The sequence below is a fragment of the Melopsittacus undulatus genome, chromosome 3 (genome assembly GCF_012275295.1).
Source record: "Melopsittacus undulatus isolate bMelUnd1 chromosome 3, bMelUnd1.mat.Z, whole genome shotgun sequence".
Taxonomy (NCBI): domain Eukaryota; kingdom Metazoa; phylum Chordata; class Aves; order Psittaciformes; family Psittaculidae; genus Melopsittacus; species Melopsittacus undulatus.
In genome coordinates this window covers 39,017,335-39,030,528 of record NC_047529.1, presented here as the reverse complement: position 1 = coordinate 39,030,528, position 13,194 = coordinate 39,017,335, and the positions used below count along the sequence as shown (strand labels likewise).

General features: G+C 39.2%; 1 protein-coding gene across 2 annotated transcripts in view; it reads right to left on the bottom strand.

Moving 5' to 3' along the window:
- PRIM2 (DNA primase subunit 2) overlaps positions 1-13,194 on the bottom strand; it is a 107,442-nt gene that overhangs the window by 66,375 nt on the left and 27,873 nt on the right. The window lies entirely within an intron of this gene.

Here is a 13,194-nt window from a genome sequence, read left to right as displayed (position 1 = left end):
CCTGAAGATCTTGTAAACAGTAGGCTCAACTTTGTCAAGAAAGACAGGCAGTAAATGTAGAGGGCAGAATTCTACTACACTTAACCCAGTTTATCAACATCTTTCTTGTACTGGGAGCCCCATGAGTATTCTAGATGTGGTCTAATGAGTGCCAAGTAAAGGGGGTCTCTTCCCTCTACCTACATACTGTACTTCTGTTGATACAACCCAAGATACTATCAACCTCTGCTGCCAGAGCATTCTGCTGGCTCATGTTGAGGCTACTGTTTTCTTAGATGTGAACTACACTTAATTCAAACTGTAATGCTTATACTGAAAGTTAAAAAACAGGATCACATGAATACAAGTTGTATCATTAAACTCATATACACAACCCCATTGTGGTTGCTTTTTCTATGCCACTAGGTAGCTGAAGGAAAATACATAAGTAGTCAGGGAAGTTCTTGGTGACTGCGACTTAGATTTCAACAGTGCTATCCAATATTCACAAGAAAACCTATGGAAAAAAACTTGAAGAACTAATCCTCGCCCTGGAGGAACCACCTGTTAGAGGAGAGCATGCTATCTTCTGCTATATAAAGTAGAAAATTTCTATGCTGAACCAGATCTTTAAAAAAAATAAATATACACACCACAACACATAACACACAAACACAAGCAAAAGATTTTTTTCTTTTCCTGGGAGGTTTCTCTGTGGCTTCTCTACACTGTCACAAAGGCAAAAAGGTTATGCAAAAAAATATTAAAAGAAAATTGGTTTCTTTTTCCAAATATCTTATAGACTTCTATTATTCATAATATCATTCATGCCTGAGGCATGGAAAGGCTTCCACCTGAAAGAAGTGTTCACAATGATGCCTGTATAGCTTCTGAACAGAGGTGCTAGCACTGCTGGCAGAGCACCCTGCAGGGGGCAGGTCAGGAACTTTCATTCTTCACTACGCCACAGCTCCTTTTTAATGTCTCAGCAGTAAAGCTCAGATTTATACTCAAGCATAGCCTGATGTATTGTTCATTGCATCAATAGAATTGACATATCCCCACATCTGCTCATGAAACAATACAGCTCTCTAAAGAGCCAAGTGGACTAAGCTGTGGACTTCACAAGAATTATCCATTATATTTGAACTGTAATAAATTCCCCAAGGTCACAGGTCATTGTCTGCATAATAAGCTCTAACTCTTTAGCCTATATCCATTATTGCATTTCTTTTACCTATTTCTTCATGCAATGTGAGATATCACCAACTCTCATTGAGAAGCTGGTGTTTGCTCTCTGTCACTGAATGGTGAAATGTAATTTCCCGAGATGAGCAGATCCAAACAGGACACCTGGAACCCGGGAGAGAGAGAAAACCCCGTGTCCAGGAGCCTCAGTTCTGACCGGTGAGAGTCACCGAGGGAGCCTCGAACCCTCGCCAAGCCTTGCCCAGGAGCCAGCAGCTCTGCTGAGGCGAGCAGGGACTCAAGGTGAGTCAGGCCAAAGGGACAGCCCCACCCTGAACAGGTAAAACCCGCCTCAGGGAGCGTGGGAACAGCACGTGGCACTGCAGTCAAGGCGTGGGGCAGCAGTTGGTGCCAGCCGCTCAGCAGGTAGCGAGAGGGAGGGGGAGCGCTCACCTCAGGGTCGGGGCCCAGTCTAGGAGCTCTCTTCAGGCTGCCCTGGCAGTAGCACTATCGGCACTAGACAGAGTGCAGAGCTCGGAGTGTAGAGAGTGCCTGCACTGGTCTTGTGAGGGAAAGGTGCAGAATGGGCAGGGCTGCACTGGGTGCTCACTGGTGGAGGTCCTGCAGCAGGTGACTGAGCCGTGGGACGCTGTCAATAGGCTGAAAGATGTCAGGGGAGCTGAGGAAGCAGGACTGCCTGCTCCAGGCCCAAGGTGTGCAGGGGCCTCAAGCATTCACCATAGTGCATACAGGAAAGGAGGAGGGCATTAACACAGGAAGCTGGAAGCTAGTAATAAGACCACAACAAAGCAAAGAGGAAGAGTAAATTTAAAAGCAAGGGGCTTCCTTCAAAATCCAATGTCCCCAGCCAGAACCTCATTGCAGTTCTGCAGGGGGCAACAAGGAAAATGCACACCGCACCAAATGAACAACCATCTGATGTACCTGTAAAGAGAACCACCACTGGTGCCGCCAGGAAAAAGCAGCAGGTCACAGTAGCAGTTGACTGTACTTTGAAAGGCACAGAGGCACCTGTCTACTAGGAACTCGGATCAGGGATGTTGCAGAGAGGCGGCCTGGCTTAGTAAGTCCCACTATTACCAGCTTCTAGTAGTCCATCTGGGTGCTAGGGATACAGATAGCAGTAGCCTAGAGAACATTAAGAAGGACTACAGAGCCCTGGGAGAGGTGGTTAGGGGTTCTGGGGCTCAGACAGCTTTTTCATCAATCCTCCAGGTTAAAGGGGAGGACCTTAAAAAGGCTGGGTGGATCAGGGCAATCCCAGGCACAGCTACCTATCAGGCAGAGAAGAGATTCAGAGCAGCCCTGCAGAGAAGGACTTGGCGATGTTGGTCAATGAGAAACTGAACATGAGCCAGCTTCAGTGTGTGCTCGCAGCTCAGAAAGCCAACCGCATCCTGGGCTGCATCAAAAGGAGCGTGACCAGCAGGTTGAAGGAGGTGATCCTGCCCCTCTACTCTGCTCTCGTGAGACCTCACTTGGAGTACTGTGTGCAGTTCTGGTGTCCTCAACATAAAAAGGACATGGAACTGTTGGAGCAAGTCCAGAGGAGGGCCATGAGGATGATCAGGGGACTGGAGCACCTCCCATATGAAGACAGGCTGAGAAAGTTGGGGCTGTTCAGCCTGGAGAAGAGAAGGCTGCATGGAGACCTCACAGCAGCCTTCCAGTATCTGAGGAGTGCCTACAAGGGTGCCACAATTCTATGGCTGGTATTCTACACTAGTGCCTGAAGACTCACCTCTCCCAGAAACTACTTTAAAAGCTTGTCATTTGGAATAAGAATCGATTCATAGTTTTATTCATTCACTTTGACAACTGGTGTTTTTTTCACTTTTTAAAAAAGTAATTCAACCTTGTCATATACTCCAAAGAGGATTTTTCTGATTCACGGCTCTGGTTTAAAGCAAGGGTGGGGGAGTGTTGCAATCTGCAAATTTTTTACTTTTTTAGTCTACAAATCAAAGGGATGGAGGGAAAAAAAAACACACAAGAAACCCACAAATCCTTCGGGATTAACAAAGCTGGTAACAGAGCAACCTTCAACTGATTTTGGTAGCGTAAGTAGGAAAACAACATGGAAAACTCATGGGGTTTTCTATTACTTAAAAAGTTCTAAGCACTGCATTCAAATTTAATCCATTTCTTTCATATGTACATATATAAACAAAGGCTGTAGTCATTAATAAACCATGTCAGTTTGCTCAACTCACAACAGATAAAAATCCAACCCTTTCTGATATTTGTCAAAGACTACAGATTATTTAAATTAAACACCAGTTCTTACAAAGATCCTAGTATTTACATAAATTTGTTTACAAAAATACAGAAAAGAATATAGCTAAAAAGCTCTTTCACAAGCCACATGTAAACTGAAGATGTATTATCTTCGCCAGTCTGTTCTTCCCTGATACTTCATCTCATTTTCTGTCTTTCTATAACTCAGACACTGAACAGCTAATTCAGTATCCGTTCAAAATCTACAGAGCACATAAAAGCTTTTACAAAACTTCACTTATGTGGAGACTCTCCTGTGACTTTGAGTGCTGAATAAATCCATTGTTATCTTTCAAAATCCATTTTCACTACAAAACATCTGTACTGCAGTACACTTTCATGCACACTCCCTGAGGCAGATGAGCCAATACAAAACATTTACATATATACTTAGCCTTGACAGATTACCAAACATACCTAACTCATGCAGAAGCTATGGAAAAACTCTCCTGGTCTTCTATTTCAGAGTAATATAAGAACCAAAAGGAGTAACAAAATCCAGCCCAGCTAAAGTCACACAGACATGCCCACTAATGTAAAGATTACTGCTACAAAAAAGATTATTGCCAGGTTGGATGAAGCCTTGCGTGGCATGCTTTAGTGTGTGGTGACCCTGTACGTGGCATGGGGGTTGGAACTACATGATCTTGGGGTCCTTTCCAACCCTAATTATTCTATGATTCTACAAAACCACCTCCTCCTTACACACCTCAAGAGAAAAGAAAGCCACTTCAGACAAAGATATTTCAGTTCACAGCAATGTCAAAGTGCTCCACATGAAGTTACTATGATCTTTTGGGACTCCCCTGCTTCTAAGTGTAGGCAGGCTTGAAACAATGACACATTAAGGGAAACATGTAAAGGTGGAACACAACAGCACATGGCCTTAAGGTTCACTCAGTAATGTTTGTGCATCCAACTTTCAGTTCATACCTTCCTTCAAGCTGACAGATCCCATGAGAAAACTGAATATACAGATATAAAATACAGTACACCTCTTGTGGAAATGCAAGGCTACACTCCTCAATAAGAAGTGGAAAATTAACTAGGAAGTATGCTCCCTAGTGAGAGGTAGCTTGCACTGGTAGCTCAGTATTTCCCTGTAGGTCAGAAATCCAGGAATTTGGCAAAAAAATGTTTAGGAGTGAACTACAAAATAACATGATATAATCCAGCAGGAAGTATAACCAAAAGAAGCCTCAAACAACCAACCACCCCAAAAAAACCCACAGCTTTCACAGTCTTGTGTCCAGTACCCAAGAGAAACTTAACAAGTAAAGAGCTGAAGGGGCTGTCAGTTGAGGGTAAGATACTCACTGATTACCCAATTTTTAAATGCATCCCTGCAGTAAAGATATTCAGGGACAAACCAGTACCCTCCTCAGGCAGGTAAGTTGCTAGCCTCTAGGAGAAAAGGAAGTGAAGATCCAGTAGGAACCTGGCAGCAGGGTACAGGCATTTCAGAGGCACCTGATGATCTCCTGGAGGCAAGTCATTGTTCAAGTAAGGATCCGCTTAGAGGTATGAATCAGAGGTATGATCAGCCAGAGGTATGAAATGAAGCCACAGCTGGGAAGTAAGTGGGACAGGCTGTAAACCAACTGGCCCAACATGATTAGAGCCAAGTTTAACTACCCTAGCTGTGTATTTGCAGGTTAATTAAATCACGTTTCAAGATTTCAGGAAGACAGAACCCTGGCAATTTCAGTGACAGCCTGTACAGACTGCTCATAAGATGCCAAAGTGTGTTTTTATTATATAAATTCTGCTCAACTCTACTGCCTCTGACACATACCTTGCTCTCCTATTACCAGGAAAAAATATTCTGACAAATAATCTACGTTTACAAGAACCACAAAAAATTACCACTTCCTCTCCAGCATACAAATGCAGATTAGCAATTAATTGCAGAAGAAATACATTAACAGATGAGATTCCCTTTGGGAAATTGCAGTAAAATGGAAAGCTATATAATGAGACCACACAGAAAACAAATGTTGCAACAGCAACAGTGACCAGCATTTCTAAAAATACTCACTTCATCTATATTTAAAACAGTTTTTAAAATAACTATCCAGTATAACAAAAAAAAAAAAACAAAACCATATTGCTACAGTTTTTCTTAAAAGAGTTCAAATTAGTTGTATAACCAGTAAAATTAATGTGGGTTTTTTTTAAACTAGTCTTACAGCAGAATTTCTTTTAAACATATCTTGGCAAAGACTTGCACATACTTTATTCTTACACATACTGCTTGAAGAAGTGTTCCAACCTCTATAAAGATTCCATACATTAATTAACCAAGTGTCATCTGATACGACTATCAGTTGTCCAGTTTATTTCACATCTGACTTTGAGCTACTGACAGTCATTTCCCATTTCTCTTTCTGATTGAAAAAAAAAAATGTTTATGACTTAGTCCTTCCCCAACAGATCTTTATCATTAGCAGGAATGGGAAAAACATGTTAACATCACATACGCAATATCACAAAACTTTACTTGGGAGAACAGCAATTCTCCAGATTTCACAGAGAAATGGAAAAAAAATATGATGTAATTGGAAGGGTGGTCATCACAACTTTTAGTGATTCAAACTATTTCTTTTTGCCTGCTACATAAATTTGCACTAAGCATTTCTGTTGTTAATCCAAATTCTTAATTCAACCTGTAATTGTAACTTAAGACACTACAGCTTAATTTAGGTCTCAACTTGCATGACTCCATTTTTTTCTTGAATGCTCAATCTTATGCTGCTGTCCACACTGCTTTCAACAGCTACGAGACTTATTGATTCCATTGTGACTACTCACAACAGCAAGTCCTACAACCATCTGTATTTGGTATGCTATAAAATGTTATTTCTAAACAAGGTGCAACTTTCTGGGAATCTACAGTAGGTTTATGAAGGTGTGCAATATGTTAGCCAAAATTTAACATCAAAACAAAAATCATGAGAAGTAAGGGTTGCAGACAATGGAAATGATGAAAAAATCACTGTGGTAAATGCAGGTGTATTTGCTCTTGTATTTTTGTGATTTTTCCATCATACCCAATTTCTTAGAATTACATGGCTAAGTTTCAAAAAAGTTCCTCTCCCCTTTACTTCTGAAACAGCTTTTAGCAAGGGAGCAAAGCACATACAAGGTTGGCACTCTAAAGTGTAATGAAGAAATCTGGGGGAACCCACATTTCTTTCAACACACAACACTTGAGATTAGCAGAAAGGATGAGCTGGAGCAAGAGAATGTCCAATTTTAAGAACCAGACACGGGCATGTATGCCACAAAGCTTTCAAATCAGAGAAATTTTAATTTGGCTAACAGCAGTGATTAAATGAATTGCCAGAGCAATTTGGACAATGAGGCAAGCAAGAATGAACATATTATTTATATTCTACAGGAACTGAAAATTTAGCATAGATACATGCAGAGTTTAAGCCATAAACAATTTGAAAGTTAGGACAAAAGTGGCACACTCCTTAAAAATGTTATAAAAATGTAACTGTCAGGATTAGACCATGTTTGTTCAAAAGTGTCAATGAGGCAGCAATATTGCTTTTTCACAATCATGAATTTAAGAATCCATTTATTAAGCCCAGTAAAAAACTGTTGTGTTCTAAAAGCAACCACATCACTTGAAAGAAGTGGTTTAGACAAAGCACAGTAAGATTTATGCTCCTTTACAGAATCCTACAACATTGTAGGCAAGATTCAATTTATTAATTTCAAGGTAAGTTCTTGATTTACTGTACATAGCAGTGGTAGATAAAATTGTGTCTCTTGAGCCAACAACAAAAAACAGTAAGTGGTTGAAACTTGGATCTCAATAATGAGCCTCTGTTAATCTACAGATACGTGAGAAATCCAAGTCCCCACTACCACCGAACAGATTTAGCTAGCATGACTGAGATACATGAATCAATTTTCCCCAAGAAACAAATGGAGACACAAATCAGTCTCATTCCACACTGAAGCAGTGGAAGGCTGAAAAATACCCTAGATACAGCTTCCCAGGCAGCTTGGATAGCTCCCTGCATCACTCCAGTTCTGCTCCATTGGTGGCCAAAGTAAACATCAGCTAGACCTCTACCAGTTAGCTTCCAGAAACTCACCTAGTTTTCTCCAAGTAAAAGCCAGAACACAGCTGATGAAATAATCTGTCATTAACTCAGGTGTAAACCAACTCCAGATATCTACAGTTATCACATGGCAACTGCCTATGGGTCACCAAAGGCCATAAGAATACATAATTAGGAGAAAACTCTAGTTTCTCAGAAAATAATCAGAGGAAACTCTTAATTTCTAACAGTGTCATCCTGAAACACAGCTTTCTGTTTACTTACCAACCACATATGGCATTACAGTTCTTTCTTACTTGCCTCATTCTCAAATTACCATTACCCACATGTTGATAAACATGTTGTCGTGTGACATTAGACAGGTACTATACTAACTGATGCATTTCCAGGTCATCACATCTATTGTACAACATAGAAATAAAGCTGCATTTCTTATATATTCTGTTCCAATAGTTTTTCTGAAATTTGGGGAACATCTCAACAGTTAAGTAAGCTTTCCACATGCTTCAAATCCTGCACATTAGTTTTATTATCATGAAACACCCATATTGATTTGAAGGTGAAAGTATTTCCATATAAATGAAACCAAACAGGATCATGCAGAGACTACAGCAATTGTTTATGCTGCAAATTTAGTACTTAAAATCTTGGACTTTGCAGTACATGCAAGAAGCAGATAGAAGATATAGAAAAATACTGAATATAGTCAAATTTACTTTAATCTCCTAATATTATTTATAATTGCTTCATGCTAGCAACCTAAGCAGTCTCTAAGAGAAACACATATACTTCAATTAGCAGAGGACAAAACGCTAGAAGAACTGATTCCAGAAAACAGCAAACAACAGGAAAACTCAGAGGCCGTGGCAAAAAGGAGGTCCAGCAAGTTTCCCTGTCTCACAGGTAACCATTCTGCATACAGGTCTGAATTGCCTTTGGCACAAACACAGGTGCAAAATCACTTCCCTTGATTTTACTTCTCCCACTCAAAATATCACTGTTTTATTCAGCAGACCTATGCCTTAGACAATGACCTTACCATGCAACACTACTCAGAAATTAACACCAGCTGCTTCTTTGCCAACACTCTCACAGCAAACTTGCATGAGAGACTCAGAGGACAGTCACTGTAATCACTTTCCCCTGCACTGCCAAAGCTATTACCTCACTAACCTTGTATGTGCGTATTATAAAAATCATCCATTTATGTTACAGTGAATTACTTTAACTTAACACTGGGAACACAACACCTGAAACTAATTTCAAGTGACAAAACCATAATCAATCATACTTTCTCAACATTAATGCCACTACATAAAGCTTTCTGCTTCACTGCTTGAAAATGTAGGTGTTTTAGGAAGAAAATGTGTTGCAGATAGTGCTATGTATACTGATACTTTTCTCAAATTAGCAGGTTCTTTGAAAATACAGCATAAATCAACCGAAATAGCAAATCTGTCTAATATTTCATTTTAAAAGACAACCCATCACAAAGATCAGTAAAGCCAGAAGCAACTTGATGCACATTTCTAACAGTTTTGAAGATTACATCCCAAATAGGGAAAGGAATAAACAAAAAACAAAACAACAAAACCAAAAATAAACAAAAAAAACCCCACAAAAATTAGAAAATAGTAGAAAAAGAAGACTTTACTGCTAAGTCCTCAAAACCCAACAATTTGATTTGTAGGCATTTTATCAGATTACACGAGATCATGCTGCAAAGTAAAAAAGTGTAGACATTCAATTCAGAAGAAACACATGCTATCAAGATTGTACATATTAACATGGAAATCTTGATTTCTTATGGTATCTGTATCATGGTTTAAGCCCAGTCAGCAATTCAGCCATGCAGCCCTCACTCACTCCCCCCTCCCCTCTTTCTTCCTCCCCAGCTCCTAGAGGAACGGGTAGGAGAATCAAAAGAATGTAACTCCCACACGTTCAAATAAGAACAGTCCAGTAACTGAAGTATAACACAAACCACTACTGCGACCACCAATAATAATAATGATAAAGGAAATAACAAGGGAAGAAAATATACCTGCTCACCACCTGCCGACCGATACCCAGACTGACCGAGCAGTGATCTCCCCCTTCCAGGTAACTGCTCCCAGTTTATATACTGGGCATGACGTGCTGTGGTACGGAATACCTCTTTGGCTAGTTTGGGTCAGGTGGCCTGTCTCTGCTTCCTCCCAGCTTCCCCTCCTCCCTGGCAGAGCATGAGACTCAAAAAGTCCTTGGTCAGAGTAAACATTACTGAGCAACAACTAAAAGCATCCGTGTTATCAGCACTGTTCCCTGGCCTAAAGTCAAAAAAACAGCGCTGCACCAGCTACTGAGAAGGAGAAAAATGACTGCTACTGCTGAACCCAGGACAACCAGCTTGTGTTCTGTTAATATTTTAATTTGCAGACCGTTAAAATCCTGTATGATGTTCTGCTATAATATTCTGCCATATACTGTCATCTCGTGAGACCCCACTTCAGATCTCTCCAGAGCAGTTCTCCTTTGTGCAGTACTGAGTATAACAAAGCTCTGATACAGGTCTGTGCCTCTCAATCACAACACAAAGCCAAACCTTCTGATTTCCACAATTCAAAAATTAAAACAGTTATCCTCAGAAAAAAGGTGATCCAGGCCTGCCAATAATTTCACAACCTAAATTCACTGCATGACTACAACTGAAATTACCAAAATGCAGCTGCATTTTACTGCAATTTACTGCAGAAATGTTTGTGTATTAGCGTAAACAGAGTGAAACCCTCAAAAAAATAATGCAATTTGAATTAGTAAAAGTTTGCTTTAAGTTATAAAACAATTGTAGAGCTAATATGATAACTTACATGAAGTACAGAAAATGTTTAAGCTTTCTACACTTTAATCATCATTAATGGCACAAAGGAAATTATTTACTATCAAAAGGATCAGAGAATACAGCAAGAAGGTCCTTGCAGTATTGATTTTGCACACAAAATGAACTTCTTCAGTTGCATTTGCAATTGTCAAGAAGGCTTGACTAGTATTAACTCCCCCTCTTATTGAGCCTCAAGGAATTGCCAGTAGAGATGTCAAACTTACTTTTAAGGGATGAAACAAACCATACGACTATGGTTGACTAGTAAGTGATTAAAGCATAACTCTGACTAAACTGAATTTGTGTCAGTGTCAAGGTAAAACTTTTTTTAAAGCAGAAGTCAGCACTATGAATTATTTACTGTTCTCTGAAAGCTCAGTATCGACACACCAATTCACTCTCATTATATTCCTCCTTTATAATCCAGTTAGAATCACCCTCTAACATGCAAGATGGTGGCAACGTGAGCCTGCGATGTAGTGAGTAATGTAGTAAGGCGAGGCAATCACCCGAATTTTTCTGTGCTTTGGAGAACAAGGAAGAGTAGCTTTAGCACATTCCCATGAAGTGTAACAGCTTCAGAAGACCTTGAAAAAGACATGCCAGGCCTTAATCATAAAATCATTCCTAAGTAGGGATAACTCCTAAAATCCTCTGTGTGCGTGATTGCTTAGACTAGCACCAACCAGTGTCAGAGAGGCAAAACATGCATGATAGTACAAATAACACCACATATACAGCCCACAATGGAAAACTATGCTGCTTTAACATTAAAGAATTGAACTACTAATGAGAGCTGTAAAAAAAAGTTTCTGCAGAACTACGTGCCTGAAAGATCATCTTTCCACTATCTATATTCAAAGGATTTTGTCCCTTAGAAGCTTGTAAGAAACTGCCAAAGCCAGAAGTACTGGCCAAAGTCAAACTACCCCACAGAAGATACAAGCATTTAGCTTAACTTTATGACCCTGTGAAAATAGAAACCCCTTCTTTAGAAAAGGCATTCAAGCCTGATTTGGTTTATCACACTCTTTTAAGATTCTCATATTCTAATAAAACAAGGATTGGCCATTAGAAAGTACTGAGAACGAACTGCAAATAGCCAGATGCTACAAAAATACTAAAACATGCTCCCAAGAGCACACATAAATAATGCTTACAAAAGTGGTAATGTTGTCAAATACATTAATTAAGAGACCGATTAAATAAGAAGGGTCTATTACTTCTTAATTAAATCTGGCCATGATGCACAACTTCTGTGCAAAGTCATAAAGACCTCTATTCTACCCCAGTGCTTGAAACTCAGCACATTTCTCTTGCTTGATTTTTCCTTTGCAGCAGACACATACAAACATCCATGTGCTGCAAAAGCATTACCAAGCACCTCTAAAAACCAGCTGTACTTGCAGAACTCAGGCCTAGATCAAATAGTATTTCAACAATTACTTTTTACAAACAATACTGGAAACATACCACTGTGTTATAACTTCCATTAAAAATATGCCTCTTCAGATAAGCCTGAGGAAAAGATTAAAGCTTATCCTCCTGATTTCTATGTTGTGGAACAGCAATGGTTACCATCTTCAGATTTTAAAAAGACTCATTATGTACAATCCTTTCTTTAAAAAAAAAAACAAACAAACAGAACATGTTTTCTTACAGTTTCACAGAAATTTCAGTAATTGATTGACAATAATTGATGATTACAGTCTTGTTTCAGTGAAAACTACACCAATTATCCAGCTACCACGTTAGGCCTTCAAGTCCAGTTATGCCTATTTGGCGTAACAGAAGAACATTAGATTGACCTCTGATTTTTAGTCTTTGTTTCAAAAGACTCAATAATATACCCAGCATCTCTCACCAGTGCACTGTGCTGACTAAAATTAGCTGAAACAGCTTGCTAAATGTAATTTCTCAAATTAAATTAGTTTGTAAATCAGTAAACCAAGACCCCACAAGTACAAGTAGGAGCTTTGGAATAGGACAGAAACCACTAATCTTCTCTTATTCCTTACTCTGAAAGTATAGCAAACTTTCATTAGCAAAATATATGTATTAAAACTAAAAAAACTAATGCAAACCTGAAATACTGCAATAACTTAAAACACAACAGTTCTAGAGAAGATAGTTTTCCACACTTGTAAGAGTGTTAGCAGTTTCTAACCCCTTATTACAGAAGGCAATATAGAGCACTCCTTCACTATAAAGCAGTTACTGGCTTTAACAAAGTAATCTGGGTTAAACAAAATTATAAGATAGCATGAGTTTGTAAAAAAAGCTGCACATTTTTTCTCCAACTGAAAATTCAGCCAGCCAACTCATTACAGTACCTTCTGGTTTTCAGACTTTTCAGCTTAAACTCCACAACAAATCCTTGCACAACAGGCAAATTCCAGAAGCTTCCCAAAAGTATTTTAAATAGATGCTGATAACCTTGTGTATTTTGCCATATTTCTACAGAATACACTCATTGCTTTTAAATCCTACCCAAGTATTATCAGCTTTCAGCAATAACATTATGCATCAGCTGAAATGCCTCTAGTTACAGCTGTAATGTATTAATGCATATGTTCACATAAGAGTATCACGATTTTTGACTTCACGGTAAATAAGTTTATAGACTCTAGTTATATTCAAAATTAACAAACTATAAAATCAGCATACTGACAGCTTCTTAAAGGAATGCCTTTTGACTTCAGAGTGTTTGTTTACTAAACGCTAGCAGTCAACCTTGATATTAATGTGGCATGGCAATGTAAGGCTTTGAAAACATTTTTTAAAAGCAAT